The sequence below is a fragment of the Sarcophilus harrisii genome, chromosome 3, assembly GCF_902635505.1.
Source record: "Sarcophilus harrisii chromosome 3, mSarHar1.11, whole genome shotgun sequence".
Lineage (NCBI taxonomy): Eukaryota > Metazoa > Chordata > Mammalia > Dasyuromorphia > Dasyuridae > Sarcophilus > Sarcophilus harrisii.
Window position 1 is genome coordinate 548,935,667 of NC_045428.1, and position 27,260 is coordinate 548,962,926.

The 27,260-nt window shown below is 38.0% G+C and overlaps 1 protein-coding gene across 2 annotated transcripts in view; it reads right to left on the reverse strand.

Annotated features, from left to right (window-relative positions):
- HIVEP3 (HIVEP zinc finger 3) overlaps positions 1-27,260 on the reverse strand; it is a 640,787-nt gene that overhangs the window by 465,340 nt on the left and 148,187 nt on the right. Inside the window, exons 1-2 of one of the 2 annotated variants that reach the window (XM_031962332.1) lie at positions 15,710-17,040; positions 15,402-15,514 (exon numbers count right to left, since the gene is read on the reverse strand). The gene's annotated coding sequence lies outside the window, so the exon portion shown is untranslated. Of the gene's footprint in view, positions 1-15,401; positions 15,515-15,709; positions 17,041-27,260 lie in introns of those variants that run through there. The other variant, XM_031962331.1, reaches the window with a different exon arrangement.

The window sequence follows — 27,260 nt, forward strand, 5'->3', positions numbered from 1 at the left end:
TACCAATTCAATTCAATCAAAATTTGTCAACATTACATCAAGGTGGCAAACTGAAATTTTTCAAAATCCTATGACACCATCTGCAGGGCAAAAGCTTTTTAAAAAAATTATTACTTTAACCAATGTATATGGAAATCTTTCCAAAATATATTACACAGTTCCATGCATTCTTTTTTCCTGCTGAAGGGTATTTTTTTCCAGTTACATGTAAAGATGGTTTTCAACATTAATTTTCATAAGTTTCTGAGTTCCAAATGTTTCTCCCTCTTCTTTCCCTTCCCCAAGACAACAAGCAATCCAACATAGTTCATAAATGTACAATGATATTAATCTTCACATTAGTTGTGCTGTGAGAGAAGAATCAGAACAACAGGGAAAAACTTTGAGAAAAAAATACAAAACAATGAAAACAGTATGCTTTAATCTGCATTCATATTCCATGATTCTTTTAAGTTTGACTCAGTTCTCTATATAGTTGAGAAATGAGATCTTTATCAGAAACACTGACTATAAAAATTGCTTCTCAGCTTTCTGCTTCCCATCTAATCTTGATTGCATTGGTTTTTTTGTATGCAAAACCTTTTCATTTAAAGTAATCAAAATTATTAATTTTGTATTTCACAATGTTCTTTATCTCTTATTTGGTAATAAATTCTTGTCTTCTCCATAGAGCTGACAGATAAACTATTCCTTGCTCTCCTAATTTATTAGGTATCACCTCTATGTCTAAATCATGTACCCATTTTGACCTTATCTTTGACCTTACCCACTTTGACCTTAACATAGTGTGATATATTGGTCTATACCTAGTTTCTGTCATACTATTTCTCTTTTTTCCCAGCAATTTTTGTCAAATAGTGAGTTATTATCCCAGAAGTTAAGTCTTTGGATTTATCAAATAGTAGATTACAATAGTCATTTACTACTGTGTCTTGTGTACCTAACATATTCTACTGATCCACCATTCTATTCCTTAACCAATACCAAATAGTTTTGTAATATAATTTTACATTTGATATGGGTAGGCTCCCCTTCCTTTGCATTTTTTTCATTAATTCCCCTGATATTCTTGACCTTTTGATCTTTCCAGATTAATTTTGTTATTATTTTTCCTTGATCTATAAAATAATTTGGGGAGTTTTATTGGTGTGACATTGAATAAATAAATAAATTTAGATAGAATTGTCATTTTTATTATATTAGCTCGGCCTATCCAAAAATTGATATTTTTCCAATTGCATAGATCTGACTTTATTTCTGTGAAAAGTGTTTTGTAATTATGTTCATATAGTTCCTAAGTTTATCTTGTCAGATAGACTACCAAATATTTTATATTGTCTACAATTATTTTAAATAGAATTGTTCTATCTCCTGTTTCTGGGCTTTATTAGTGATATACAGAAGTGCTGATGATTTATGTGGGTTTATTTTTATCCTGAAACTTTACAAAAGTTGTTCGTTATTTCAAATATGTTTTTAGTTGATTTCCTAGGATTCCCTAAGTATATCACTGTATCATTTGCAAAAAGTATTAGTTTGGTTTCCTCATTGCCTAGTCTAATTCCTTCCATTTCTAGTTCCCTACCTTCTTAAACAGAATATAAAGCCCCCAAGCTACCTTTTCCTGATGACTCAGAACCATAAAGCTGAGTATCCATTATCATACTGTGTTATATAGTAGGTATAGGGATGTTCACAGGGCCTCCAAAGAGTTAGAGCTCTAGGTCCTCCACTCTCTTCAGAGATTTTGAACCATCGTGCTTTTTGAATTCTTGTATTAGCTTTAAACATATTTTCTTCATCTTCTCTCTTGCTATGTCATTCCTCATTGCTGTCTGTGTGCTTCCCTCCAGCAGCCTTTTTCCTTACCTCACTTCTTTCTAATTTGACACATCTAATATGTTATGAGCTTAGGAAAGATATGGGACAGTGAAGGGTATTGGAAAGAGCCCTAAAATTGGAGTCTACTCAATCCTTACTTTCACACCTATCAACTCAGTCATAATCTGGGAGTTACTTAACTTCTCTGAGCATCAGTTTCTTCCTCTGTGAAATGGAAATAATATTCCTCAGAATATATATAATATGGTATAATTTTAAGGCAGGAGCTTCATAAACCTTAAAGTGCTCCATAAGAATAATAATGATGATAGGTCACATTCCCATAGCATTTTAAAATTTGCAGAATACTTATTTGATGCTAAATAATTGGAGTCTCCCAGTAATTCTGGGAAGTAGATACTATTAGTATTATTGGCCCCATGTCAATGAGGAAACTGGACTACAGAGAATTTGGGAGATTTGCTCATGGCTACATAACTAATAAGAGTCCCAGGTGAGATTAGGACAGAGGTTTCTTATCTACATTAGCATGTTACTTTATCCAGTCCAACCTAATCCAATCTAGCAAGCATTTATTTGCAACTACTTTGTAAAAGGCACCTCACTAGGTCTCTTCCTCTCCCCTCTCCCTTTCCTCCCTCTCTCCCTCCCTGTCTCTCTGTTTCTCTGTCCCTGTCTATCTCTGTCTCAATTTCCTTCTCTCTCTCCCTCTCCCTATCCCTCACTCTCCCTCTCCTTACCCCTCTTCTTCCCTCCCTCCCTCCCTCTCTCTTCTTCTTTCCCTTTTTCTCTGTTTCTCACTCTTTTTCCCATCTTTCTCTCTTTCTTCTTCACTGTCTCTCTCTGTGTATATCTGTAGGTTTTTCTGCCTCTGTCTCTCTGTCTCTCTGTCTCTCTGTGTGTGTCTGTCTCCATCTCTCTCTCTCCCTTCCTGCTCTTTCTCCTCCTCCTCTTCCTTCTCACCTCTCCTCTCTCTGCCTCTCTCTTTCTCCTATTCTTCCAACAAACTTCAATCCATACACAAAAAGATTTTTAAGTAATCATTCCAGGAGAGGAATGAGAATACTAACAATTAAGGGAAACAAAAAGATGTAGGCTGATAAAAAGCAGTGTGGTCCAGAGTCAGGGAGCCTTAGTTTCAAGTCGTACTTCTGATCTTGTCAAATGTGATCCAAGTCACTTGACCTCTCAGGGCCCCAGATAACTCTGACTATAAATTGCAGAACAGTTGTCAATATTTATTGGTAGAGGGAATTTTCTCACTGGAAATGTTCTTTTTTTGTGAAGTCACAAGACAAGAAATGATATATTACATTAATGCATACCCTAAAGATAATTCAAATTCAATATATCCAATATAGAACTCACTATGGTCCCTCTTCTAACTATGCTTCCTCTATACTTCCCTATATCTATCCCAGGTACTGCCATCTTTTTTGTAAACTCAGGTTTGGAGTCATATTTGACTCTCTATTATTACTCACCCCCAAATCCATTTATCTGCCAGGTCTTCTCCATTCTTCCCTCACAAAATACCTTGTATCCATCTGATTCTGCTCACTCACACACCATCTTATTTTAAGATCTGATCAATTTTCAAGTAGACTACTGCCAACTGTCAAGTCCTAGTTAGACTTCTTGGCTTCTAATCACTCTTTTCTCCAATTTGTCCTCCACACACCTTATCAAAATAATCTCCCTACATTCTGTCCACATCATTTCTTTGCCAAAGATCCTTAAGTGGCTCCCTACTGCCCCTAGGATAAAATATCAACTCCTCTGTTTGGCATTCAAATCCCTTAATAATCTGTCTTTACTCTACCTTTCCAGATGGCATGATGTAAGAGCAAAAGCATTTTCCTTAGCAGGTTAAACTTGGTACTAATTTTGAATTCTTATTCTAACAAGTACTATCACTGTGACCTGAGGAAAGTCATCTAACTAATCTGGGCCCCATATGTAAGATGAAGGGGGCTGGGATGGATGGTCGCTGATGGATCTTCTTAGTTTCCACTTTCTCTTCTTCCCACACTCTTCTCAACCCTTTGCTTACTCAAATAAGCACCTTCATTACTCAAATGAAAGTGCTTCTTCCAAAATATCAATGACTTCTTAGTTGCTAAATCTCATGTTCTTTTCTTTACCTGGGGTCTAAGAACTTTTTTATAAAGAGACAAAGATAAGTAGATAGTTAACCATATTTCAATATAATTGACTTCCTCTGTGATGCATATTATTTTATGTACTTAAAAACATTATTCTAAGAATAGATTCATTTCCACATCTCTTCTTCTTCTTCATATTTTGAAAGGAGTCAAAAACCTAAAGAGGTTAAGAATCCTGATTGAGACCTACCTGCAGCATCAAACACTGGTGTTAGACACACTCTTCTCTTGGGTACTCTTCCCTCAATGGGTTTTTGAGACAATGACCTCTATTGGTTCTCCTTCCTGACTGTGTGATGGCTCCTTCTCAGCCTTCTTTGCTGTATCATCAACCAAGTCACAAATTCCTGTCAGTGAATGGAACCTTAAGCTTCCATCCTGCTTTCTCTTTTCTCCATGTACTCTCTTACTTAGTAACCTGTTCATTTCCTATTGGTTTAATTATTTTCTTTATACCTATGGCTCCCAGGTCTACTTATCCAGTCTCAACTTTGCTAAGCTCAAACAATACATCACCAGCTGCCTATTGAACTTTTTAAACTGGATGCCCCAAAGACTCCTCAAATCCAAAATGTCCAAAACTAAACCAGTCATCTTTCTCCCACCTTACCCTCTTTCTGAATTTCCCTATTTCTATTGAGAGCATCACCATCCTTCCCATCATCTACATGTGCAACCTCAGTTGCATACTCAACTCCACCCCCACTCAACCCACATATCTAATCAGTTGCCAAAGCTCACTGATAATAATAACCACAACAATAATACATATAGTTCTCTGAATAAGTGATTTATCTGCAAAACACTTTAACAATATTGTATTTGCAAAGCACTTTACAAATGGTATATTATTGTTGTTTTAAATATATGTAATATATATTTATATATATATATATATATACACACACCAAGCATTTTGCAAATAGTATAATTTATATTTTAGTATAGTCTTTGATATTTGATATATCTATCTCCATAGCATCCACCTGTGTTTACTCATAAAACTGCCCTTCTAGTTTGGATTTTTATTGCCTCTAAACTGGGCTTTTAGAATAGTTTCCTAATTGCTCTCCCTCCCTCTCAAGTCTCTCCTCTAATCCAGGTCTTCTTAAACTTTTTTCATTCACTACCACTTTTCACCCAGGAAATTTTTACATGATTCCAGGTACATAGGTATATAAAATATGTATACAAATCAAACATTTACTGATAATAAATCACAATTTCACAACCCCCACTTCCATTATGTGACTCCCATAGGGAGTCATGAACCACAGTTTAAGAAGATTTACTTTAACTGACCTTCTGCGCAACTGCCAAAGTGATTTTTCCAAAGTACAGGTCTGACCATAACACTCTTCTCCTCTATAAACTCCAGTAGCTCCCTATTCTTTTCAGGAGAGGGAATTTAAAGCCCTTCCCAGTCTGGCTTCAAAATCAGAAGCTGTAAGTATCTAAGGCTGAATTTGCACTCAAGTCCTACTGCCATAGCACTCTACATGAAACAGAGTCAGAATTTCTAAGTACCTATTGATTTACTTCACCTTTGACCATTCTTCCTTCCAGTCAAAATGGGCTTCTTGCTGTTCACTGACCTTGACATTCCATTACCCACATTTTCCTTCCCCAGTGTACCCCTTAAGAGTCCCAAGATTCCCTGGAGGCTCAGCTTCTGCATCTCAGACTTTCCTGTTTTCATTATTAGCTCTAACAATTGATTTTGTGAAATGAGAAATGCTAAATACCAAATGCATATGATAACTCCAGTTATCATACATCGACTGATCTGTTCAGATGCTGTAAATCCCCAGGAGAATGGAAGCTCTATGGACTATTGTGCCGTATCCCCAGCTTACAGCCTAGAACCTCAGATAGAGTAGGTGTATAAGGTACTGGATACCAAATGACATAGTCGATAGAGAGCCAGGCTTGGAATCAGGAAAGAAAAGGAATTCAAATCTAGCCTTAGACATTTACTAGCTGTGTGACCCTGGACAAGTCAATTAACTTGTTTGCCTCAGTTCCTTCAACTGTCAAATGGGGATAACAATAGCATCTACCCTTAGAGGGTTGTTGTGAAAAATCAAATGGATGAATGTTTGTAAAGTACTTGGCTTAGTGCCTGGAATATAGTAGGCACTATATAGATTGTAGCCATTAGATTCCTAAGTGGTGCTGTGGATAGAGCTCTCAGATACTAAAAAGCTGTGTTATTCCCAGTAAGCATAATCTCAATCTGCCTTAGTTTCCTCATCTGTAAAATGGGAATACTAGAATATACCTCCCAGGACTCTTGTGAGAATCAAATGAATAATATATTTGTAAGGCACTTAACACAGACCTGGCATGTAGTAGATGCTTAATAAATGATTACTTCTTTAGACTGAGAACTTCTGGAAGAAAGCCTTATCTTTTGCCTTTTTTAATCCCTATAGTTTAGTGCCTGCTGCTATAAAAAATATTGACTGATTGATTTGCTGAGTAATGATCATGTCAAACTCCAGTTCATAAATTCCAAGAGCTCCCTATTACTTCTAGGATCAAACACAAATCTTTGTGTTAGGCATTTAAAACCATTCATAACCTGACCCCAAGCCACATTTCCTGGCTTGTTAAAGGTTACTTGCTTCCCCACACTCTATGGTCTATTCTATGTCCTTCTTGCTGCTCCTCAAATAGGATACTCTGTCTCCCATCTCCAGGCCATTGTACTGGTGGTGACCTAAGCCTGGAATGACTTCCCTACTCAGCTCTACTTCTCAGAATCTGCAATTTCCTTCAAAACCCAGCTCATTTACCATCTCCTCCATGAGGTCTTACCTCAGTCCTGCAGCTCTTCAAGTCTTTCCTCCAAAATCAGTTTGTATTTATTGTATATAAGCTCATAGGCACACATATTATTTTCTCCAAGAGAATTTGATCTTTAATCTAATCTAGCTCAGATCCTGGCACATAAATGTTTAATAAAATGTTAGTTGATTGATTAATAAACACTTAATGTATTGTCTTGGAAGTTTTTGTAACTAAACATAAAATAAGAGCAAGAGAGTACTCTGGGTGAGGGTCTGGGAGGTTCTGGCTCATGGACTTGGCAGAATCTCACTGGATTGCTGAGAGGCCATCTTCATTATTTCCTGGTGCTCAGCCATGCTTGGGTTGGGTAAAGTCCCCCAGTAGCTGCAATCCAAATTGAATGAAGCATTGCCATTCCAGTATCTCTACATTTGGAAATACTTTACTTTTCAATGAATCCCTTTTCATATTCACAACATCTTCATGAAGTTGATAAAGTATGGACTATCCGCCTTATTTTTTAAAGAATGAATCTAAGGTATAGAGACAGTAATCACAGTATGAGCTTGGACTAATGGGGAAAAAATGCTCTAAATCATTATTTATTAGAGAAATGCAAATTAAAACAACTCTAAGGTACCACCTCATACCTCTCAGATTGGCTAAGATGAAAAGGAAAGTTGGAGAGGATGTGGGAAAATCGGAATACTAATACATTGTTGGGAGAATTGTGAAATGATCTAACTATTCCAGAAAGCAACTTAGAACTATACCCAAAGAGCTATCAAACTGTGCATACCTTTTGGTCCAGCAGTCTCATTACTGGGTGAGATCATAAAAAATAAATAATTAAAAAAGGGGGAACGTGCAAAAATATTTGTGGCAGCTCTTTTTGTAGTGGAAAAAAACTAAAATTTGAGTGGATCCCCATCAGTTGGGGAATGGCTGAATAACTTGTGGTACATGACTGTAATGGAATATTATTATTCTATAAGAAATAATTAGCAGGCTGAATTCAGAAAAGCCTGGAAAGATCTACATGAATTAATACTGAGTGAAGTGAGCAGAACCAAGAGAACATTGTATATATTAACAAGATTAAGTCATGATTAACTATAATGGACTTGGTTCTTTGTAACAATGAGGTAATTTAAGGCAATTCCAATAGATTTGGGATGGAAGATTCTAATCACTTTCAGAGAGAGAAATATGGAAATTGAATGTGGGTTGAAGCATAGTATTTTCATCTTTTTGCTTTTTTTATTTCTCATTTTTTCCCCTTTTGGTCTCATTTTTCTTACACAATATGACAAATATATTTAAAGGATTGAACATATTTAACCTATATCAGATTGCTTGCTATCTTGAGGAGGGGGGAAATTTTGGAACACAAAGTTTTATAAAAATGTGAGGAGATTTCTGGGAAAATGGCAGAATAGGTTGGTAAATTTCAAGTTCTACCGATTTCCCCCTCAAATAGAACAAATTTGCACCTCAGGGCAAATGTAAAAAAATCAAGAAGACTTGGGGCAAAACTAGGGTCCTCTAGATACAACCTAAAATCTGAAGTAAGTCCTTGGTCTGGGGATTAACCTGTCTAAAGTATAAACACCTATGAGCTAACTCTGCAGAAACAGCAAGTGGGGATCCCTATGGCTACATAGGTGTGGCTAGAGCCTATGCAGGAACCACAGAGACTATGACCTCCCAGATTGTTTGTGGAGTCAGGGTTTGGATCTAAGAAGATAGAGTAAACCTCAACTGAATGGGAATGCTGGGCCCAGCTGTGCTGCTGAGACAAGGCCCTGGGTGAAAAAGAACCAGCATCTGTGAGTGCAGAAGCAGCAGGGCAGAGGTTTCTGGTAAGAGTGGAGAGCTGAAGGGAAGCTTGAGGTACCATCCCCTCAATTAGAGGTGCTTATATTAATACTTCTTATTTTAAAAAATGAACCAGCAAGAAGAAAGGACTCCACCACTGAAATATATTATGGGAACAGGGAAGACCAGGATTCATCTTCAGAGAAAGACACTTTAGTTAAAAAAAAAAATTTTTTTAAGCTTCTTTCCCAAAAAATAGCATGAAATGGCTCCCTGCCCAGAGAGAATTTATAGAAGAAATAAAAAAAGAATTTAAAAATCAAATGAGAGACACTGAGGAAAAACTAAAGAAAGAAATTAAAACCATCCAAGAAAAATAAGTTTATTTTTAAAAAGTTAACCAACTAGAGAAAGAGGTACAGAGTCTCAAAGATGAAAATAATGCTTTGAAACTAGAACTGGGCAAAAGGAAGCCAGTCAAGCTATGAGAGGCAAGAAATAACAGAACAAACTATAAAGAATGAGAAAACAAAAAGTATATGAAACATAAGAAAAATGACAGATTTGGAGAATAAATCAAGAACATAAAATATAAGAATAATTGGAGTGCCAGAAAGTTCTGACTAAAAAGAGAACCTTGACACAATAATGTAGCAAATAATCCAAGAAAATTGTCCTAAAGTGATAGAACATAAGGGGAAAGTAGAAATAGAAAAAGTCCACTGATCACCACTTCAAAGAGATCTTGTGTGGAAAACACAAAGGATATTATTGCCAAATTTCAAAACCCCCTCATCAAAGAGAAAATTTTGCAAAAAACTTGGAAAAAAACAATTCAAATATGCTGAGCTACAATTAGAATTATACAAGACTTATCAGCAGCTACAATAAAAGACCACAGGTCCTGGAATCATATCTACAACAATCAAATGAACCAGACTTGCAGCCAAAAATATCATATCCAGCAAAATTATCTATAATCCTGAATGAGAAAAAATAGACATTCAATGAACTTACAGATTTTCAGGACTTTCTATCAACAAAACCCAAACTTACAGAAAATTTAACTTATAAGAGCCAATATGAAAGATCAATTTTATGAAACTTGAACAAACTGTTTAAACATAAACAAAGTATTTATGTATTTATATATATGTATATATACATATATGTACATAAGATTCATGTCAACAATAGGGTAGCTCAAAAGAAAGATTAGAAGAGTTAAGGTAAAAATAACAATCATATACAAATGTGGTACAGAGGAAGAATAGTCACAGAAGCATTAGAGGGGTAAGGAGAGCTCATACTTTTGAAAAATTATTCATAACAAGAATGGGTTCAATAAGTAACACTACATATATACCATGAAAGGTATAGCATTCTCCAAAATCTGTAAAGAAATGAGGAAGTGATGGACAGATGGGGAAGAAGACAAGGAAGGGATCTTTGGGTGGGAGAAGGTAAGGTAATAACAATGCAAGTTATGGAGCAGAATTTAATTAAAGAGGCAGCAAGGATAGGAAAGACATGTGTGTATATGTGGGGTGGGGGTAGGTATGAGTATGTGTATGTTTTTATATATCTACATATGTATACATAAATATATATTTTCTTTTTTTTTGAAGAATATGCATTTATTATTTCTGCCTTTCTGCATTTAATATATATTTTCTTAAATGTAGCTTTGCTTGGGAGTGGGGGAAGGTTTGAAAAGGGGGAAAAAACAATAAAGTAAATAACGTGTACAGCAGAGAAACAAAGAATAATTTACAAGGAAGTAAAGAAAAAATGATCATTCATGAATATAATTTTACTCTGTTTTTTCAAATAAAAAAAGGAAAAAGAAAAAAAAGAAAAAATAAAAAATGTACATTGAAAACTTATCTTTACATGTATTTGGGAAAATAAACTACTACTGAAAAAAAAACATAAGAGCTGGAACTAAATCTTGGATGTCCTGACAATTGATCCAAGAATCCATCCTGCTAGATCTAAGGTTCTCCTTCTCACCCAATCACACCTTTGTAGAGTCAACTGGTTACAACACTCCAGGTGAACGAGAACTGGCATGGGGCAGTGGACAGAGTACCAATCACAAAGCCGGAATCACTTCAGTCTTCACTTTGATATGCTGTCAGTGCTCTATGGCAGAGGGTTAAAGATGTGTCCCCCACACACAACTAAGTGCAGACCATAACAGTCATGGCTATGGCCCAAACCAGATTAAAACAGAATTCTGAGCTTATTTTAGTTGTTGATATATTAACAAAAGAAGAAATCTATAAACATGTATAATCTTCTAAGTCAATTTAAGGCCCACAGAGGTACTTATGTATGGTTTACTAGCCCACAATTCCAATCAGGTTTGATACTGCTGCTCTCAGCAATTCTCTTTTATTGTAGAGAAGTTGCTGACCTGTATTTGTGGAAGGAGTGTCCTCATCTGGGAATTTCCTATATCAGTAAAATTACAGGTATCTATGGAACCCCAATAAGAGAGATAATGAGAAAGGAGTAGTCCAAGTTCACTGAGAAGGAAGAGAAGGGGTGTACTGATAATCTATCTGGTGGTAAGAAAGCAATATAAAATCCATCTGATTATTCAGTCAACTTTTATTCACATGTCTTTTTCTTCCAATCAACCATCCATTTTCCTGTGGACTGAAAATTGGATCCAGCCAGAATTTAAAGTCACTGTCTCTTCCTTCAGCCTGTCCCTTCCACAATTCTTTATTCCTACTGAGGGATTATGACATACAAATAGATTACTACAAAAATGAGAATAGAAGGCCCTGACAATTAGAGTGATCAGGAAAGGTTTCTTATAGGAGGTGGCTTAGGAGCAGATGCTGAGGGGGATCCCTTGTCCAAGGGGCTCACCAGGTGTGCTCCAACAAACACAGGAGAAGTAGCTGCTGCTCACAAGCAGCTTACTTCTCAAGCAGTATGGCCAGACTGCTGATCTATTCTTGCTACAATGAACAGTGGCTACTACAGCCAAGATGGAAGAATAGCCAGCCTCTTGATTCAACTATACCACAGAGAAGTTCACATGTAGCCTCAAAGATGAACATACTTGGTTCTGTCTCCAACCAAACCATCACATTGTGAAACCTAGACCTCGAGCAGCGTGGGATAGTAAACAACATACTACACTAAAGTCAGATATCCTGGGTCTCAGTCAAGGCTCTGCTACATATCAATATGACCAAATTGCTCCTTCTTAAGCCTGATCTTCTCATCTGCAAAATAAGCAGATGGTCTCCAAGACCCCTTCTAGTTCCTGGGCTATAACTGAATGAAGGCATGATCTCTATTTTTAAATTTAAAATTAAAATCCCCAGCTCTAGAGAAGATCCCCTTCTGAAGGATCCCACATATCAAAAATGCTTTGGTTCTCCAGGTACTGCATTGTTATTATTCAAAAAAGAAAAAGGATTGACATTCATGTCAATCCTTGTGAATCCATGTGAACATGGTGATGGATCTAAGTTTTACTAAATGGCTTCCATTGCTTATATCATCATCATTTCAGAAAGAATGCATTATTATTCCTCACATCCTAGAACCCTACATTTGGTACTAGAAGGAACCTTCAATAAGAGGAGCATGGAGCACTAGACTTGGAGACAATGGACCTGGCTTCAAAGTTTAGCTTTGCCTTTTGCTCCCTGTGCAATCTCGAACAAAAGAGTTCTGCTGGGGGCTCACTTTTGTTATTTCGTTGTTCAATCCTGTCTGGGGTTTTCTTGGCAAAGATACTAAAGTGGTTCGTCTTTTCCTTTTCTAGCTCATTTTACAGATGAGGAAACCAATCAAATAGGGTTAAGTGACTTGCCCAGGGTCACTTTTAGAGGCTGTGGGTGACAATGAGCTGAGTTCAAATATGGCCTTCCAGACGCCACGCCAGATACTCTATCTACTTCATCACTCAGCTGTTAAGGGCTCACTTTGCTTCTATTAAACAGAAAGGTTAAACTAGATGACCTTGAAGGTACTTACCTTTCAGGTTTCCATCTATCACAGATCTAGAAGTGAACTAGATCTGAATAGTTATCTAGTCCAATTTTTACTGAAGCATGGGGGAATTTAAGTGATTTGGCCAAGACCACACATATGGAGCATGGTGGGCCTGGGATTCAAACTCAAGTTCTATGACTCCAAGTTTGGCTCCCTCCCCACCACATCACATTCTCTCTTCTCCAAAGGCTCCATGATTTCTTGGTGTATGCTCTTCCCCTTGTTCAGGTTCCATGTCTATGTCATTTGTCCATCACATGCTTAGAGATTACTTCACATGTCACTGAAGCCTAAGTCTACCAGCTCATAGCTCAACTTTCTGATGGTGAGTTGTTTCCAGGCTCAGAGAGGCAAAGTCTCAGACAGATGCCTAATCCTGTTGCCAAGTCCATACATTCAAGCCAGACAGGAAGCTTCCAAGGTTTTTACTCCATTGGCAAAACCTTCAGAAACCCAGCCAGGGTCATATACAGGCCACAACAAAGCATCAGAGGGAAACCGTTCAGGAGAAATAAGAAAATCTAACCTGTTTTCAGAGAATTTTTAGTGTACAACATGTCTTCCTCAGCATGCCCCTGTGGGGTAAGTACCACAAGGATTACTAGCTCATCAGACAGATGTGGAAACTCAATCCTAGACATGCAAGAGAAGAGATTTCACAAGAATGCTTTCATTTCTGAATGACGACAGCTCTCCTGCTTTAGACAAATAATAGGGGTGAGGGGGAGATCTCACCAAATTTTAAATCAATAACATTTAATGGCTCATTGTCACTCACAGCCTCTAAAAGTCTGTGGAAATAATCTGTTTAACTATTTAGCTGATGCTTAAGACCCATGTCCTAATGCTCTGGTTCTCTTGTTCAATTCATGACTGCAGCTAGGCTTTCCTGATACCAACTCAATTTAGACTAAGGAATAAAGCTATTATGGACCTCAAGGATGAACCAAGAGGGTCATCAATACAATTCTGAGGCAAGTTCTGAACTAGAGCAGAACATGAAGCTTCACAGAGTTGACTCCAGCCTTCTCCAGAGGCCAGAGTGGAGAGGCAGAGGAGCTTTGTGTGGGAAAGTAACAACTGAAAGATCAGATGAACAAGTCTGCTGCAAAGGGGAAGGAGGAGGAAAGAGAAGAGAGGGTGGCTAAGAGAATTATCCTTAGCCTAAAAGGAACTCAGATAGGTAGAATTTTCACATATAAAGATCCAAGTTCCTCAAATTTGTCTCTTCGTGAACACATCCTTATTCTCCTTGCCACTCGTTCCTCTCTTCCCCTGGCCCAAATTATAAAAAGAAATCTCAAAATTGCAGGATCAAACTTTCTCTGTTTGGGGAAGGTGTATAGGAATGAAATCCATAAGTGACATTTTAGCATGCATCTGGAATACAATTTTAGATTACATAATCACACAGTTTGAACTGAACCTTTTTTGCAGTGTTGAGCTCAGTGTAAAAAGAAATGTGTGTGTCCCTATCTCTCTTACACACACACACACACACACACACACACACACACACACATCAGATACAGACCCAGTTCAGCAATAGTGAAACCCAGAAACCCAGAACCTGACTAAGGGGGCCAAGGGCAACTGCCACCACAAACAACTGCCAATTGGTTCTAAAGAACAGAAGCACCAGAATCTGCAAAGAAAGGTGGCCAAAAGTACTACAAGAATATGGCAGAAGAGATGCCCCAGCAAATCTTCGGAGCCTGCCACATCCTAACCAAGGCACCAAAGTTCAAGGAGGGCTCAGTGGGTAAGGGAGCATTGATCTCTAAGGAGGAGACTGTGGCGTACAACGAATGTGCTCTCAATAACATTCCTACCCAAATGCTGTGTTACAGGACTTCTCTCAATCATAATCAAGGATCTTATAAAATAACGCCCCTTAGAACCTATTTCTCATTATCTAGTTTACTAGTCTTAGAAAACAGAAGAATATATTGCAGAAGCAGGGTGAAATACTCAACTGCTCCATACACATCCTTATGGGAAGTAAGGTGACACCATAATTTGCTTAAGGAAGTTGGGGTTGTTGTATTGAGGTTTTATTTAGGGGTGGGAGAGCTGGGGGAAGAAAGAGAAAAGAAAAAGAAAAAAAAAGTCTTCCTTGACAGTGCCCTGCTTTAGATTACAGAGCATCATGGGGAAATCATTTTCAACTAACCAGGGGACAGATCTCCCCGGACTCAGCCTAAACAATTCTCCAAGCAAAGCCCAGGAGCAGGAGAAGGAGATGCAGGTGCTGCCTGGGAGCAGTACATGTGTCCAACAGCTGAAGCTAATTAGGAAGGAGAGCCAACGGCAGCAAGCCGAGCACTAGAGCCCGGGGAGCTGCCTCTCCACTGCCACCGCCACTGCCGCCACCACAGCACACAGAGGGTTACAGTTCTGATGCACGCTGATTGACACCACTAAGGTTACTTGAGGCTTGCAAATCTCACCCATCACACCATGCAGAACAGTGAGATCAGCCCACCCAGGGAATACGGAGACACACACACACACACACACACACACACACACACACCACACACCAGGCTGCCCCAACCCCCCTACACCCATCCACACAAACAGACACGCAAACAGTTCAATGTCTCTGAAACCTGACACCTTTAATAAGAAAGGCAAGGACAAAATGGAATCTCATCTCACTAGTCTTATTTTCCCAGTGGCGGCAGCAAGGGAAGAAAAATAAATCCAAGGAAAGGAAAAGGAGGCACAGCTATGAAATAGAAAATCAAGAGTCCCTACCTTTGCTCTGGATGGGAAGCTGATCCTGTGGTCTCTGAAACACTGAGCTGGCCGTCCCCTCCTTCATGAACCAGTCCCATCTGTCAGGATTGTGTGCATTTTTTCATTAACACCTGTTTCAAGTGAGGGGTAAAGAAAAAAAAATCTCGTTTAAGGAATCTGCTTTAAAACAACAACAACAACAACAACAATCCTCTGTGCGCGTGCACCCACACACACATATGCACACACACATACATACACACAACTGGATGCCCATAGGCATTTGTGTCTGACTCCACACACATGAACGGTGAACAGATATGTACATCAAAGCACCAAACTGGGCAGTTGGATCATGGGAGAGCCTGTTGGTTGTGAGCATGCTCCGGCCGGGAACAAATCCATCCTCTGTTATTCCTCTGAATAAATATAAATCACGATCAGAAACCCAAACAGAAGCATCCCTCTCGAATTCCTGCTGCTGAAAAACACGGAATGAATTCAGCCCGCAGACGCAGAATCTAATCAGCAGCTGTTTTCTGAATCCAGAGCCAACCAAAGGCTTGCTTGTCTTTTCCACTATGAGTCCAGGCCTTTTTTTTTTTTTTCTGAAAGAGGTTTTAACCTTTTAAAGATACAGTACACCAATTATCACTTCTGAAGAGCTGTCACTCAGGGCCCAGGAAACAAGGGCCTGACAGAAGATACAAACTGCACTGCTTCCAGAGCTCCTTTTATCAATGCCTTTAAAATGCATGTGGAATATGAGTATAAAATATGCACACCTTCATCTTTCCCAGACAGCGTCTTTTGAGAGAGAAAATAGCATGTTATGTAAACAATGAAGATGCCACAAGTCTACAGCACACACATCCATCCATCACCACTGACAGCTGACAGTAGCACATGGCAGTCCACATTCCCCATCCCTCAAGGATGGATACAGAAACACAAAGTGATGGAGCCTAAACAGAAGTCATGGGTGGTCCATCAACGTCACACGGTTAAAAGTTTACCATATCTGAGCCTTCTGTCCTCAAGCAAAAGAATTTCCCCTATTTCTAAATAAAATTTTCCTCCAGGGTCAGGATCCTTGCTCCAAAAATTTCCTTCCAACAAGAATTTGTAATTGATATTTTCATCCAGAGGATCCTCAGATTTTAAGAGTCAAACTTTACTATTCTCAGTGGCTTTGTCAAAGTGACAGATTTAGAGAGTTGGGGAAGGGGCAGGATGGAGATAGGAGTGGGACCACAGGGACCTGACCCATGAGAAATAGCTATTTGCCAATGACTTTAGCTGTCTGGATGACATCAGATGCCAACAGCGTTTGTGGGGTTGAGGGTGATAAGGAGGAATAAAGAAAGAGCCCTAAATAAAAATTGAGATTTTTTTTTGTCTCTTATAATCTGCATAAAAAGCAGTAGTAATATACTTAGCCCTATAGAGTGGTACCCCCACACAGCTAAGTTGCCTACTTCTCACCTAATGCACATCTATCACCTTCTTACCTGAGCTGTCACATCAGAAATAGTCTCACTGCCAGCCCCTGAGGCAAAGTCATTTAGCACCTAGCCTTCTGGTAAGAACAGAGCCCTCTTTCTCCTTTGGCCAGCCTTGTCAGGCAGACAGACCACTGGAATCATGGAGCAATTCACTCTATTTCCCACCCACTTCAACCATTCCCCCTCCCCATTCCCTATATACACTCCTTCCCTCCCCCTCCCCTTCCAGGGCTCTTTAGCAGAAAATTATCATATTTCATGTGTCTTCACTCCAGCTAGCTGGCCATCTCACTGATTGGCTGGTCCCCTGCAAACAGAGATGCTAAGGGCCAATCAGCAGCAGGGCTGGCTCCCCGGAACATCTCCAGCACAGACCTGAGCTCAGCAGGCTCATAGTGCAGAGGGGCAGACCCACCAGCTGGGAGCCTGTCACACTCCCTCTCTTCTTGCTCCAGCCCCCAATGCCTGGGCCTGCCTGCTGCTCTATCAAGGGGATTTGGGCAACACAGGTAACTCTTGGGGTTCATCTTAGAGCAAAAAGGAAATTCTAGGAATTTCTCAACTGCAGCCAGAGGAGTCTTATGCCCTCCCATAAGTCAATGCTTTTATCCTTCCCATTACCAAGGTTCAGAAAAACCTTTGCTGGCAAAAAGGGGGCCCTTCTTTACCATTCTGCCCCTCCTTCTTAAAAAAGTCAGTAATGATGTGTGGAAAAATGAGGTTGTTTTGTCCATATAGAAGTCCAGCAGATGTTACTGACAGTCCATTTGATATCACATATTCAAAAATGCATCCACATCCACAAAGCTGGTCAGGGCTTCTAGAGGTCACCTAGTCTATCCCATCACATAACATGTCCTCCACCACCCCCCCAAGTGCTGGGCTGTAGTCAAATCACTTCACAGCAGTTGAAGTGCTCCTGGATAACTACTCCAGAAAAAGACAGCCTCTGTCCTCTCCTACAACCTTACATTCCAGTAGCAGACAACCCCTGTGATAAAAAATGTCTAACCTAAATCCTAAATGCTGAAAGTGGAGCCCATTCCATCTTATATTATCATCAGCAAGATATCCAGGCTCTGAGGCTCTGTGACAAATGGGAAGCCCTTCTAATGAGTCTCACCTAAGTCTATTCTCCTAAATGATTAGAACCAGTTTCCTTTGGCTTCTTTTGGTTTGTCAGAAGACATTATTTTTCAAAGTTTTAATTGGTCTATTGTTCTGCAGTGGACTTCTTCAAGCCTCATTTAATTGTGGGGCCTCAGTGAAGATGAAAATTCCCATGGAATACACAGAACGAACCCTGCCTCCTATGAGGAAGAGATAAAATATCCAAAAGCAGCAGCATGATCAATCTGATATTCTCTGCCCTGGTCAAACAAGATCTGAAACGTATTCAGGTTGGAGCATAGTATTCTAGAAAGGACATTGATGAACTGAAGTATATCCTAGATAGGATGAGCACCACAGAAAGGTGACTAAACCAGACATAGGGGAACGGAGCTTGGTTTAATGTCCTAGAGCAGGGTAGAAAATATCCGGCCCACAAGCCATTTAAGGCCTGTGAAATCATTTGCTAAGGCAACTGCAGATAATAAACTAGGTACAACCTCCCACTGCTTGACTTCTCTAAGTGGACCATTTTATGTGGCCCAAGAATGATGTTATAAGTATCCAAATGGCCCTTCTCAGAAAACGGGTTCCTCACCCCTGTCTAGAGTGAAGGAAAGCAGCATCTCCATTCAAGTCCTATAGCAAGGGTCACTATGTAGCAACCAAAAAGCTTCAGGATTTACTGTGTCACTAGGGGCTGGAAGGGAATGAGAGTGATAAAAAGACACAAATGAAACAGTCCTTGTCCTCAAGGAACTTGTATTCTCCTGGAGGAGAGAACATAGACACATAATACAACACTTACATATGTGTGTATACACATATCCATACATGTATGTATGTATTATATACATATATACTATATAAAAATATATAACATAAGTACATACATGTATGAGTATAAACACACACTTGTGTATCTGTTATCTCTTCCTGGACAATATAAGCTCCTTACATATATAAATATATACATAATATATATGTATATACACATGCAAATATATGTATATATATGTGTATATTTGGTTGTCTATGTTGTCTCCCCTTAGTGATAAACTACACATATAAATACACATAAATGTATATGTTATAAATGTATGGGTATATATACACGTGTTTGTTACATACAGAATAGATCTTAGGTAATAATGGGAGGGCAATTCTAATAACAACAGCATGGTTAGAAGAAACCTGCAAGAAGTGGTACCTGAGTTTAGAAAGAAATTGAGGATGAAACACAGGGCACGTCACTAAGGAGATCATCTTTTTAAGCAGAAAGGGAGATGGCTTGATCAATTATAGAATAGCAAATGAGCAGGGGTAACTAAGACAGTTATTAGGATAAATCTAATAAGCAACTAGCAACTGCCTAGAAGACAAAAGCTGTCTCACAGCCTTTTACACCCTAAGAGAAACTATGTTCCCTTTCAGCCCATACCCAGAGAGTAAATAAATATAAAGCAAGACAGTACATAACACAGGCAAGTAGAATAAATGGTACAGGGCTGTATCCTACTGACAGAATTAGAAGAAAAAAACTCCTGTCATGATATTTCACCCTTACCTGACTTCAGAAAAGATTAGCCTAAACAGGGGTTCTTAACAAGAAGTCTTATTAAAAGTATCTTGATCTCTGTAATCAATATAATTGATTTTTTGGTAATTCTATGTATTTCATTTTATTTAAAATTAAATTTTAATTTTAAAACAAAGTTCTGAAAAGGAGCTCATAGGCTTCTCCAGGCTGCCCAAGGGCCCAAGACACAAAGAAGCATTAAGAAGCTCTGGTCTAAAGGATGCACTAGCACATTTAAGCTGACACTGAATTTTTTTTCATTAAGTATTGGACTTTTTTGAGAGGGACACTTTATAAAAGATCTCAGATTCCTTCAGAATGATGCAATTACAGAATCAGTGTTTATTTGAGAGGTAGAAAGGACCTCTATGCCCATCTAGTCCAAATGGTATCCCAAAGAGCTCCCCATCATAGCCCACTCAACAAGTGGTCACCCAGGGTGTGCCTGAAAACCTGCAGCAAGAGGGGAACTCATCATCAATAAAAGCATGAAGTCCATTCCACTTGAGAACAGTTCAGCTGTTAGGGAAGCTTTCCTGACATCAAGCTTTAATCGGCCTCTAGGCTCTTAGCAGAAAACTCTCTGGAGCTAAAAAGAACAAATTCAATTCCTTTTCCACCTGACAAAATCCCCTCAAATCTTTGAATACAGCTATTATGTCCAGCCTAATTCCAATTTTCTCTTCTCTGGACTGACTATCCCCAAGTCCTTTAGTGATTTTCAAAGCAGAGAAATTCAATGCTATCTCATTCTAATTTCCTTCCTTTATATGTTTTTCAGTTTTATTCATGTTCTTCTAAATTGTGGTACCCACAACTGAACATAATTCCTAATAAATTGCTTGTTGACTGACTAACCAACTCAACTGACTCACCAGATGTAGTTTGATCAGAGAAGGAAAAATGCAGCAGGACTCCCAACTCCTTATTCCTCAGAAGCTCTCTTAATGCAGTTCAAGCACTCATTAGAGTTTGTCTGTTTGTTTTTTGCTGACTCATATTGAGCTTGCAGGCCACCAAAACCCCCAGATTTCTTTTTTTTCAGACCAACCACTTTCTTCCCATACCTCCTTCATCCTGTAGCTGGGAGGAAAGACAGGAGGCTCCCCCCCCTCGGTTGTCTACATCTTTAAAAGTATATTTAATATTTCTTCCCTAAAAGGTATAGCTGAGTGCTACCCATTTCAAGGGAGCCAAATTAAATTTATATAGTAAACTAATTTATCTTTGATCAATCCCAATTTTGGAGAGTGAGGGAAATCTACCCCCTGCAAAAGAACTCAAAGAATCTCAGTGGCCAACCTGGCCAACATTGTATCTCTGAAGTTGGTAACAAAGAATCTTTTCTTATAGAACATGATAGTTTTCATGAGGCCATTTTGAGAGGAGAAATTGTCCTCCAGGACTTCCACTGAATAGGAGGAGGAACTTCACCATGACTTCCTTTTAGGGATTCCCTCTGTGAATTTATCATTCATTGATTTATGTATGGCCTGTGACTTCCTTTGTGTAGGAAATCCCAGTGTTGGCAATCCCTTCATCAACAAAGATAAGCAATTTATCAGTAACTGAGTCCTAGATAATGCTTTGGTTCACTGGGAGATTGTGACTTGCTAACTTTGCTATAAAAGTAAAGCCATGAACTTGCTAAAAATTATACATACTACACACTTGTCCCATCCTGCAGAAAAGAGACTTCTACTGATACCTTTTGCATCATATATGATCTACTAGTATATCAATTCAAAGATCAGCCTACCAAAGATCGCAGTCATCTGGAATATTGTCAGAAATCCAGAAGTAGGTTGCTGGGAGAAGCTGTCACAAAGCCTATGGACTTAACTTGCAAAGAGAGATTGAATCACATTTGGGCCTTTAGCTAGATAATTGTATGTGAAGTAGGGTAGCAGAGAAGATGATGCTGATGCTGACAAAAGGAGATCACAAGAACTATAAATAGCAGTTGGGTTTATTTAGTAAAGGGGCAATAGATACATATATATATACTATGATATCCCCCAAAGGCCATTATTGTATCACATGGAATATGGTCCAATAATTAAGATTTATCATCATAATGTTGAATTGTTTAAAAAAATGTAAAGCATAATTGATAAGCTTTGCTTGAGAAGGCAAGAAACCCACCAAGCCATTTAAAAAATATCTAATTGGGGTCTTTTGTTTTTATATCATAGTCATTTTTCAAAATACTCTCTTATAGCCATACCTCCCTTCTCTACTTCTCCCGCCAAAAACTTAACTCCTGCCTCATGATAACAAAAAACTGTTAAGCCAAAAGATCAAATAGAGTAACCTCATTTGACAAAATTCTGCCCTATTTTCTGCCAAGAAGAGAGAGATTATTTCATTATCTATTCTTCCTAACCTTCACTGACTTTTCAGCAACCCAGACTGGATTCCTTTCAGTAATTTTTTCAGTTGTAATGATGTGGTCACGTCACAATTTTTTTCACATTTTTTTCTAGTTCAATTTATTTCATTCTGCATCAGTTCATACAAATCTTCCAAAGTTTCTCAAAGTTCTCCATATGTGTCATTCCATAGAGCACAAAAATATTGTCTAGCATTCACATATAGTCCATGTGAGCTTTAAGGATCCTTATCCCAAACTCTGCTTTCATGGAGGAATCTCAGGTCCTGAAACAAGACTGAATCTCCTTTTCTGAGATATAAGAGAATCACTGAGGGAAAGAGGGAATAAGGGAATTCTCTAAGGCCGCTGGTTTCAATAAGTACTCCCCACCAAGATTATCAATTGAAAATCATGATAGTCAGCCTTAAGTAGTTTTAGAAAGAGTGTGTTCACTAAGGCAGAATGGTATGAACAGTTGGTACAAAGCTCCCTCATGGTCTGTTACACTCATCTTCTCACAAGTACTAAAGTCCAGGAGATATGAAGCACAAGCTTAGCAAGAACATGTGGTAAAGGAATAACTTCTCCTGGTTACTGCAAGAATTTTCCATTCATAGGATGCTAAGAAAGTTCCCCTTCGACATAGTAGTTTCCTGGTGCATTCCTTGTGGATTTTGAATTAGCTCCCAATATAGACACTGCCATCAGTTGCTGCTCAGACACTGAAAGGAAGATAGGTGGGTAAATATTTTCTGGACCCTTCAAACTCCCTAAGATTCTCTTCTGGCCAAGGGGACAGAAAAGCAGGTAGAAGCTAGAGTGGAGGACTTTTATTTTCTACCCAAATAGTCTTTCTTAAGGGGGCAGTCATCTTTGAATGTCATCGTTGCTCTTTTTTAATGAATCCAGGTCTGACTGGCTTGCTCATTTATAGCCAATCTATAGGACACTGACAAATATCCTAACCTATCTGAAGAGATTTTTATGCAATAATGAAGGATATTTCTTTTCCCATTTAGCCTTAAAGTCTAAGAGTGATTGATGAATTGAGACATAGTCTCAGTTAAGGTATTAAGGCTAAAATGGGATGGAGAGGGTTTGATCCCACTCATATAAATAATACTTTGTTCAACCATTCCCTAAAGGGCATTTACTTTGCTCTCAGTTCTTTGCTTCACAGTTGATACATTGTAGGATTTCTTTCCAAACTGACTAATAAACCAACAGTTTTAAAAGGGATAGTGCTTCAAGAGCTAAATTTCAGTTGTCTAGAAAATAAATTTTTATGTGAAACACCTCATCTCCTGAAAATGCAGATAAATGAAGTGTCAATGAATTTCCTTTCAAGACTCTGAAAACAACTTTCAAATTCTTTGTGAGACACAGTGAATAGAACTATGCAGTATTCTAAGGGACAGACAAACCCTATTATTCTGAGGCTGCCATCATCAAATGGACCTCTCCTGAAGCAAATATTTACATAATCCCTAAGAATCCTTATACCATAAGGAAAGAGGAAGAGACAAGCTCTCTACATAGACAACTATGATCTAGCAAGAAACTCACATTCTGCATTTGCCAATTTAAATTAATGATACAATTCTAGAGCAATAATAATAAACCTTTATTTTGTTAGCAAGATGTAACAACTCACATTTCCACTGCATTTTTAAGAGTTTGTGAAGTGCTTTCTTCATACCTCCAAGAAGGTAACATCCTCATCCTCATTATAAAGGTAAGAAAATTAAGACTCTGCATGGTACAATGAGGTCACAGGGTGGCATATTGCCAGTTACCTAAACAAAGCATTGCAGATCCTTGGAACAAAAATTTTATTCACTCTGATCTTCAAAACAAATACTACATTTGCTCACATGATCTTAAACTTTCCATATTAGGGTAGGATTGCTTTTTTTTTTTCATTCTTTCACATGACTGTGGATTTTACAGAGAGATCTCCATAAGAAGGCTTTGTAGTTAGTATCTAATTTAATTCATACTCCATCCTAGGGAAACAGGAGTTTTTGGATAACATAGTCAGCTTTGTGTAGTGGAAAGAGCATAGACTAGGAGTCAGAAGACCAGTGTTTTAATTCCTACTAACAACCTCAAGGAATCTTTTTTTTCTTTCTTTTTCTTTTTAAGGTCAAGAGCTATGATTGCTTTGGAATAGAGATCTCTCAATGAGGAAATTTTTTTCTAACAATTCAGATCAGCAACTGATCTGTAACTTATAGTTTTTGTGAGCTGACCAAGTAACTGAGAATTTATTAAATATTTATGAAATGCATTCTACATGCCAGGAACTGTGTTGGGGACTGGGAATGCAAATATAATGAATTTAGCAATAACTTATTATCATTTATAATATAGGCATATAAAGAATAAACACAAAGAGGATAAATACAAAGCATTTAACCATAGGGTAGATAAAAGTAGAAGTATCCTGAATTTGAGAGATCAGTAAAAGTTTCATGGAAAAGATGATATTTGAACACAGTCCTCTAGAAAAAGAGGGATTCTATGAGGTAAGCATAAGGAAGGAGAGAGGGGATAAAAGGAGATGGAATATCATTTATGAGGAACAGAAACTAGTTTGACAGAATCACACAGTATATGAGGGGAGGTAAAATAGAAAAAAATATGGAAAAATAGGAAGGGGTTGGATTGTGAATGATTTTAAAAGATAAAAAGATTATATTATATTTACCGCCGAAGTTAATTGAGTAGGAGAGTGATATGGTCAGATTTGCAGTCATAAAAAAGTTTCTTAAACAGCAGGGTGAAGGATAGATTGGAATGGAGAGAGGCGAAGCAGAGACCAATTGGAAAACTATTGAAATGCTCTAGACAAGAGCATGGGAGTTGATCTAAGGTCATAGCCTTGCTGGACGAGGGAAAGGGATAGATATTAGAAATCTTAGGAAGGTAGAAGTAGCAAGATTAATTTATAGATTGAATATGTGAGCTAAGTAAAAGACAGGAGTCAAAAAAAATGCCAGTGATAAGAACTTGCATGACAGGAAAGATGATGGTACTTCCAAGAGTAGCAGGAAAGTTCCTAAGAGGAGAAAAAGGAATAAATTCTAATTTATTCTAATAATCTAAATAAATAAATTTAAGATGTTTACCCATCCAATTGAAAATATATATTAAGCAGTTTTTGATACAGGACTAGAGCAGGGAAGAAAAATTAATGTTACATGTGCATATATATATATATATATATATACACATATATATACACACATACACGTGTACATGTAAATATTTGGGGATATTTCTATATCATACATATATATGTGGGTGTCTATATATACACATAAACACATGCTTACCTAAAAGTTATAAGCATAGAGATGATTAAACCCATGGGAATTATGATATCACTGAGAAATAAGAGAAGCAAAAAAGGCCCAGGACAGAGCCTTGGGTTACACCCATAGTCAGGGGACAAGATATGAATGATGATCCAGCAAGGAATAATGAGGAGTGATCAGACAGTTAGGAGGAAAATTAGTGAGAACATTATTATGAAAACATTGGCAGAGAAAAGAGTGCTCAATTGTATTGAATATTGCAGAAAGGGCAAAAAAGATTGAAGACGAGACGAATAGGCAGAGAGACCAATTAGAAAGCCATTGAGGGGTAATTCAAGGCAGTTCCAATAGACTTGTTATGGAAAGATCCATCCACATCCAGAGATAGAACTATGCAGACTGAATGTGGATCAAAGCATAGTATTTTCACCATTTTTTGGTGGTGATGGTGTTTGCTTGTTTTTTTTTTCTCATGTTTTTTTTTCTCATTTTGATCTGATTTTTCTTGCATTGCATGACAGGTATGGAAATATGTTTAGAAAAATTGCACATGCTTAACCTATATTAGATTACTTCCTATCTAAGGGAAGGGAAAGAAAGGAGAAAGGGAAAGAATTTTGGAGTACAAGGTTTTGCAAAGGTGAATGTTGAAAAGTATCTTTGCATATATTTAGAAAAACAAAAAAACTTTTTTTAAACTATTATTTTTTTAAAAAAAGAAAGTCATTGAAATGATTTAGACAGGATCAGGACTTGAACTAAGATGATAGCTATGTTGGCAGAGGGAAGGGAACAGATACAAAAGATCTCATGAGAGATCCTATGGTGATTTAGAGATCACTGGTAACTGAGAAAAGCAGTTTCAACTGAGTAAAAATAAAACAATAAGAAGGGACTTGAGAATCTAGGAGCCTGGAAATTCATGCTTATAGTTCAGAAATTCAGAAGACAAGTAGATTTTAGGGAAAAGATAGTATAATAGTATAGTATAATGAATACCATGCATGGTTACTTAGTCTGTATTGCTTATTCATTCCTACCAAAAGATGAAAAGAAGAGGAAATGGAACTCTTTGTAGCTGTTGCAAGTGGAAAAGACCATATCCAGTGCCTCCACAGGAAGTGGGTTATGGGATAGGGATGAGTAAAGAAGTGTTGGAAACAAGCACATAATTGGTTGAGGGTGGGAAGAGGTAGGATGTGAGCCATCTTCCTACTCTCTGAGAGGTTGTTCACTCATTCCTTGAGATTAAGCTACATATCCATTGATTTGGAAAGCACAGGTCTAGTCTAACCTTCCCATATTACAGATGGGCTAATTAAGACCTTGAAAGATAAAAGATAGCCTTAAAGGATGTATATGAACAGACAAGAAAGCCAATTAATACTACAGTGATAATGTGAAACACTAGACAGTCCCAAGGACTACATTGGTTCTCTCAAGGTATAAAAAAGGAAGATATCCAGAGTATCAAATTAATACTTTATGCAATGGACTTAGAACTACTGAAAAAACATCCTTGTTAACTAATCTTTTTTTTGGCTTGCTGATCCCAGAAATCTAAAGCATCTGCATCCCTAGTTTCTGGTGTCACTGTCACAAAAAACAGTGACTACCCAGAGTTCACATCACAGGCCCTCAAGTTGTTGGAACTTAATCATAATGAAGATGAGTGGAATGAAGTTCCCTTTTCCATAAGTATTTTAGTTTTTTTTTTTTGCTAAGACAATTAGGGTTAAGTGACTTGCCCAGGGTCACACAGCTAGGAAGTGTTAAGTGTCTGAAGTCAGATTTGAACTCAGGTCCTCCTGACTTCAGGGCTGGTACTCTATCCACTGCGCCACTAGCTGCCCCTGATACTCTTTATATAGGACACTTTTTTAAACCTGTTTTTTCCCTCTCTAGGAATATAAATACAACTTTTATGATGGGAAAAAGGAATAACAGAATCCCATTTTTAAAAGTTCTTTTTAAAGAGATCATTTCCAT